This window comes from Bos taurus, chromosome 3, assembly GCF_002263795.3.
Source record: "Bos taurus isolate L1 Dominette 01449 registration number 42190680 breed Hereford chromosome 3, ARS-UCD2.0, whole genome shotgun sequence".
Taxonomy (NCBI): domain Eukaryota; kingdom Metazoa; phylum Chordata; class Mammalia; order Artiodactyla; family Bovidae; genus Bos; species Bos taurus.
In genome coordinates, this window is record NC_037330.1 from 28,098,324 (window position 1) to 28,105,564 (window position 7,241).

The 7,241-nt window shown below is 44.5% G+C and overlaps 1 long non-coding RNA gene across 1 annotated transcript; it reads left to right on the forward strand.

Annotated features, from left to right (window-relative positions):
• The first annotated feature begins 727 nt into the window (after positions 1 to 727).
• Positions 728 to 6,831, forward strand: LOC132344854 (uncharacterized). The gene is made up of 2 exons (XR_009493884.1): positions 728 to 1,025; positions 5,395 to 6,831. It is a non-coding gene; the product is annotated as an uncharacterized lncRNA (long non-coding RNA).
• Positions 6,832 to 7,241: the final 410 nt, after the last annotated feature.

The window sequence follows — 7,241 nt, forward strand, 5'->3', positions numbered from 1 at the left end:
CATCTAACCACAGAAGAAACCAGAGAATTTTTTAAAGGAAAAAATAATAAAAAAAAGCCCCTGCCCAGAGGCCTTGCGGTGTCTACTAGACATGTGGAGGGAGCATGACAAGACAGGGCAGGCATGCAGAGGGAGACAGGTGGCAGCCAAGGATAACTGTCTTTGTTCTCGGCCAGGCCAGCCTGTCACCTGCCACCTTGGAGGCAGCTCAGGGGAAGGCTCCAGAGAGAGAATAGACAGGGGACAGAGTAGGATGAATTACTTCCAGGAATAAGTGGACACGAAGAATGGCTGAGAAGGGCCCAGACACGTGACTTCTGACTCCTGTCCTCTCACATTCCTGTGCCCGAGAGGGAGACAAAAAGAATACCCATGAAGCTGCTGCCCAGCTTTCTAAGTGGAAAAGGCAGCCTTGAGAACCAAACAGAGCTGTCCAGGATTTGACAGTGGCCTTGCCGTGATCACATGTGTATGCATAGGAGTGTGTGTGTGTGTGTGTGTGTGTGTGTTTACTGTTCCAAGGTTAGTTTATTCTTCTAACATATGTTATTGTGATGAACCCATGTGTGGAGGTGACATCTTCCAGCCTCACCCATGCCATAACCCTGCAGCATTCTCTGTTCATAAATTCCAGGGCTAGAGCCCAAAGGCATCTCAGTCCAACACATCTTGTCACAATGAAATAAAAGCAAAATTAAAATCTAGACATTGTGGAATGCCTCATAAACACATAATCCAGGCTCAGATTTCCCAATGTAAAACTGCTGCTCCTAAGACAGCCCTCTGAGTAGGCATATGGAATATGCAGATGAAGAAGGACAGACCTTAATCCTTTTATTACAAGAAATTACATCAGTTCAAGGCATGCTATTAAAGGAGAGTGTCTTGAGGAAAGCTGATGAAAGCTAAAGAAGTCTGTCCAACGTGGGACTCAACCCTGGTTCACCTAGGACACATCTGGGACTTTGCTGAGACCCACAACACCCATCTGTATCCTGAGAATGTTCCCCTCCATCCCTGGACCGGTAATCTCATAAACTAAGAAAAAATGGGGGAGGCGGTGAGTACTCAGGTGATGGTCCTTGAGGACATGACTACTTCACTCATTTTTTTAGAAGTTTATTTTTAATTGAAGGATTATTACTTCACAGTATTGTGTTGCCTTCTGCCATGTAACAACGTGAATCAGCCATTGGTATACATATATCCCCTCCCTCTTGAACCTGCCCCCAACCCCCCCCACCCCATCCCACCCCTCTAGATTGTCACAGAGCACCAGCTTGAACTCCCTGTGTTACATGGCAACTTCCCATTAACTATCTCTTTTACGTGGATGTTTCAATGCTACTCTCTCAATCCATTCTACCCTCTCCTTCTCCTGCTGTGTCCAAAGCCTGTTCTCTATGTCTGCATCTCTACTCCTGCCCTGCAAATACATTCATCAGTACCATTTTTTTTCTAGATTCCATATACATATGTTAATATACGAAATTTGTTTTTCTCTTTCTGACTTACTTCACTCCCTTTTGAGATAGTCACCTCCATTTATTAAATGGCAACTCCTCCAGCTATACAGCAATAAATTACAAAGTGTTAGTTGGAATCGAGTTTTTACGTTGTTTCCTTTCTTCAGTGATTTCAAAATTTGTGGAGGATGATGTTTCAGAGTGAGGTAGCCAGAAGAAGGGAGAGGAGATGCACAGGTCTGACAGTTCTGATGAATGAATAGTCGAACCATCACAGGCTGACTCTTGAGGAGCCATAGACATAACCAGGACTCCGAGTGGGGAGAAAGCCTTTCTTGGAGAGGAAGGACTCTACTAATGGGTAAGAGGGTGACAGCTTTCAGCCCCTTCCAAGCTCCATCTAGGCACAGGGAGTGAGAAATGCTAAAACAAGGGTAAGAAAATGGTCTCTCTATTGGAGTCTGGGCTCAAGCACTGGCTTCCAGAGCTGAGGCTGAGTGTAGCAGTAGACCCACATCCTCAGTGGCTGAACTACTGGGGGAAAACGGGATGGAGACACCTTGAGCCTGCGGTTCATTTCTCTTTATCCCCCACTGTGAATGGGGAGAGTTTGGGACAAGCCCTGATGTGTGTGATAAAAGCTGCCTTTCTGGATTTGCAAGTAGATTGATGAGGTTGAGTTTTACAGAAAATATGTTTCAAACACATTAGCCACAGGCCAAACATCTCAGAGGAATTTTATTTTTAAAAGAAGCTTTAAAGTATTTTCTTTACAGTACCTGAGACTGCAATCTATCCCTGGGATTGCTTGAAACTTTACATACTGTAAACCTTCTGGGACAAGAGAACCATTTGACAAATTCTCGCAAAAGTGGTATTGCAGGCTCCACTAGCCTCATTCGTGAAAACTTGGGGGGTCAGGGGGTGGGAAGCACTCTGGCAATGACATTGGGCCATCTCCTGCTTTTAAAGTTGTTCGACAGAAACTGCCAGACCAGAGAACCAAGTTACTATTTGACTTTGTCGCAGTCTTGGGCATGTCACAACTTCTCTAAGTCTCAGTTTTTCTATTTATCTAAGAAAGAACTGCAAAAACCATTTCCTTCCTAGCCTAGGAACTGCTTTCAGAACTATGAAGGCACACCTCAGATTCCCTCATCTTCACTAAGGAACATCCCTACCAGCGCACATTTGAGTCAAATTGTATCCAGAGATCTTACATTTAAAGTGGAAACATTTTCATGATGGCTGTTTCAATGCTTCCAACAGCCCTATAAATCAGGTAATATAGATGAGAGGTTTGGATTTGGAGAGGTTATATATTTTTCTCAATCCCAGAGTTATTAAGTGATAAAATTGCACCATTCATTTCTACTGCAGCAATTCCCCATCACCTTTTCTAGCTGATTTCTGTGACACATTGCAGAGAATTTACCTGTCTCAAGAGTCTAGGATTGAATAATTACTGTAATAGTTGCTATCAACTGAGTCTCTACTATGAGCCATGTGTTTGGACAATTACTAACTCGAATTCTCACAGCAACCCTGCAAGTAGGTGGTATTGTCCTCATCTTATAAATCTGTAAGTTTCCTTCTCTGCATCCTCGGTTGTGTCTGACTCCTTGCAACCCAATGGACTGTAGCCCACCGGGCTCCTCTGCCCATGGGATTTCTTAGACAAGAACACTGGAGTGGGTTGCCATTTCCTCCTCCAGGGGATCTTCCCAACCCAGGGATTGAACCCATGTCTTCTGCATTGGCAGGCAGATTCTTTACTGCTGAGCCATTGGTGAAGACCCTCAGTAAGGCTAGGATCGTCTAAATAAAAATAATGGAGTAAGGATTCAGACCTTTGCAGTGCCACCTTCCATTCCACAATTAGGAGAGAAAGAATTCCATCAGGGGACTCTGGAAAGTCTAATAACCTTCCCAATATCACGAGAATCCCAGGGACTTCTACTCTGTTGCTATTATCAGGGTCAATTCTTTAAAACGCACCCAAATCTATATGCTGTTGGCTGTGGAATATCCAGAAGATATGGTAACTACATCAGTCTACTATGAAAACTTCCTATGTGAGTGAGAAAACTCACTCGTGTTCTGAGGAAATCCAAAATTTATTAACTTTCTACCTTGGACTACAGTATATTGTGGCCATTTTTGGAAAAGCAATTATTTATATTTCTTCAAAATATATCATCCTCTTCATGGGATTATAATCTCTGGGTGAGCAGAGCCCATAGGGTATGCTTCATGTCTGCCTTGTCCATTGAGAATATAAAGCAGATATCTCCATAAACACAACCAGCCCCATGGATGGATGGGTGGATAGGTTGAGTGATGGGGCTGTAGGAAAGTTTAGGAGAGACTCCAGCTTATCATTTCAGATAGTCCAAAAAAAAACCCACAAAACTGTAAAATAAGAAACTGGAGGGCACAAAAGTACGCTAAAAAGAGTCTAAGTAAGCCAGGTACAGACCATTTTAACAGGCTGGAGAATTCAATCCCATAGTCGACCAAGTTGGGATAAAGTTAATACTATGTAAAACAATATAAAAAATAAACAATGTAAAAGAAAGAGGATCTTTCTCCTTCAGGAGTCTCCAAAATTGCAGTACTGGAAAATGTCTTTTTTTTTCACAACACTGTATTGGTTTCTGCCATACAAGAATCAGCCATAATTATACATATATCCCCTCCTCTCCAGCCTCCCTCTCCTCCCCTCATCCCACCCCTCTAGGTCATCACAGAGCATCAAGCTGGGCTCCCTGTGTTATACAGCAACTTCTCACCACCTATCCATTTTATACATGCATGCTCACTCAGTCATGTCCAACTCTTTGTGACCCTATAGACTTTAGCCTGCCAGACTCCCCTGTTTATGGGATTCTCCAGGCACAAATACTGGAGTGGGTTGCCATGCCCTCCTCCAGAAGATCTTCCCAACCCAGGGATTGAACCCACGCCTGCATCTTCTGCATTGGCAAGTGAGTTCTTTATTACTGTGCCACCTTGGGTATCTTGGTTGGTGGTGGTGGTTTAGTCGCTAAGTTGTATCTGACTCTTATGACCCCATGGACTGTAGCCTGCCAGGCTCCTCTGTCCATGGAATTCTCCAGGCAAGCATACTGGAGTGGGTTGCCATATCCTTCTCCAATTTTACACATGACAGTGTATCTATGCTGATGCTGGTAGCAAGAAGCAAGCATCGGGTCCCAGGGGGTATGACGGCCCTGTTCTCAAGTCAGGGCTCATAAAATATGTGCTCCTTTGGGGACTTCTGCCAGAGTTCTCAGAAGTTCATCTGCACTTCTCCTACTGGAAGGTTCCCTTCCCAGGAATACATCCATACATTAATCATGCTAATCACCAGCCACCTCCTGGACAGGGCTTATCCTCGAGGACTCTTCTTTACATACAGAAGAAAGACCCTAGATCAGCTGGAGAACTCAGAGGAACAGAAGCTTAACCATGAGTTTACTATATGTTCAGTTTTAAAAGAATCCTCAAGTGCAGTACGCACTTCATTCATCACACAATGGTAACTTCATTATTTAACAAATTTTCTCCCTCATTTGCCATCACAAAGTGACACCAGCCCCTGGGCCCCAAAATGCCGCGTTGTGTCCTAGCTCCTGTCATTAGTCTGTGAAGATCCAAGGAATGTTTCCGTATTTTAATATCAGCTAAAGCAAGCATAATACTCAGTTAAACCTGCCTTTCTCTTTCTCTCCCCTATCCCCGCTTGCTCTACACACACACACACACACACACACACACTCCAAAGCTAATCACAGGTGATTTGGGGTTTCTCCAGAGCTGGAGATTATCCACCTTACTGTTCCCCTAGGGTCAACTGCACTGGGGCACAGTTTATCATCTTGCTTAAAGAAACATTTCTGACATCTCATCCTGTGGCTCTTTTTAGAAAAGGGAAAGCAGCGGGAATTTCACACAACTGGACCCGACCTTCAGCAGCATGAATCTGGGATGTGTTAGGGGTGAGAAGCTGGCTCCCCATCTGCATGGCGCCTTCCGTTCTCCAACCTCCAGATGGACCAGAGACTTGTCACTGAGGCCTCTCTAGCGAAGCGAGGTTCCATCCAGCCTGTCGACCCAGGCCTCCGGGCCGACACCCCCGACCACAGGAGGCCTCCCTGGTATTTTGTTCTGCAGACAGTTTGGACCACATCCTTTCCACATTCCAGACTTTGCTGTTCCCGGCCCAATTCCAAGCTAATAATCCCATCTCTGTCTGTTTCCCTGTTCCATTGAGTTTTAAATGAGAGATGTGTTGCTCTTCATGTCCCATTTCACTGTCCCCACTAATTTTTAAACAGGCTGGCACTCCCCACCCTAGGGGATGGATGCCCTGCAGGGACCCAAGGAGCCATGCTAAGTGACTACACAAACTCCAATCGGGGTACTGAGCTGACAACACAGTCCCCACTTAGAGTGCTGTCTCACCGATGCGTTCCGACCTCTCAGAAGAGGGGCCCTTCATGCAACTCTCTCTTCCCACCTCTAACCTTGTACTTTCTCCTCCTCCTTAAGAATCATATCTTTGAGTCTCTGATGTTCTGTGCTGAGAAAGGGACACGCATTATCCCCCTATTCCCACATCTGCTAATCACAAACAGCAGGGAGATGGAGACGTCGCCTGCTACGTTTGTGGGAGACAAATGCGTATACACACAGCTCTGTTCTCCTCCCTGGAAGGCAGCATTCTTTTTTGGTTTGAATTCCCAAGGGAAGTGGCTATTTTGAACCAGCCTGAGGGATATGAAGATAGCTGACCATTCCCGTTGTCCAAAAAGAGAGAGAGAATATCCAGAAGGTGAGAGGACGTCTGTGGCTGGTTTGAAGACATTCTTTAAGTTTTACATTGAAGTTGATTCTTTTCCCATACGATTTCTGTAATGTTCCTTTTCTTTATTTTTCCATGAAAAACTATCCTCTTATATTCTCCTATTTGTGCCTCTCAAGGCTTATTAAAAATTTTTGAGGATAAAAACACAGAAGTCACTCCAGGCATGTTATTAGTGCCCAATAATCAGAAACTTGAAACAAAATTGTAAAGTAAGTTCAGCTTTTCTCCAACATTCGACACTTCTCCTGCCCCCAACAAGCACACACACTTTGCTTGCTTCTCTTATCACCCTGGCACCATGGGCCTTCCTGGTAGCCGTGGGCATGGGACAGCGACCACTTACCCCCTTCCTGCAGTTGCCTGAGCTGCAAGTTCCCCCTTCCTTCATCTCTTAGTTTCTTAAACTAATTTATACAGATGTGTTTCTGGATGATAATGGAAAATAACAATAACACTTTACATAGGTATGGAATAAAATACTGTTCAAAGCACTGATCAGTTTTCAAGGCTTTTACATTAAATCATTTCATATGATAATGTTTCTAACGTTGGCCCATTGGTTACATAGGACTGAAACTTTTGTCTCTGTTTAATGGATGAGGAAACAGATCCTTAGAGTTGAAATGTCTGGCCCAAAGTCACAGAGGGAGAAGGACGGAAGTTGGGACTATATCCTAATGTTCCAGAACCTGGTTCCCACGCATGGCTGGACAGTTGTACTTTCAGCCTGCGTGTCTCCTTTTGAAAGAGAACAGCTGGAATAGGAAATGCCTTAATTGTTTCCCAAGGCAGAGACATGCTAGAACCACTGGGGTACTCACTCATAATCCAGATTCCTGGCCACCACCCCAGACCTATTGAATCTGAACCTGAGAGTGGGGATCAGAAATCTGCAATTTAATTCA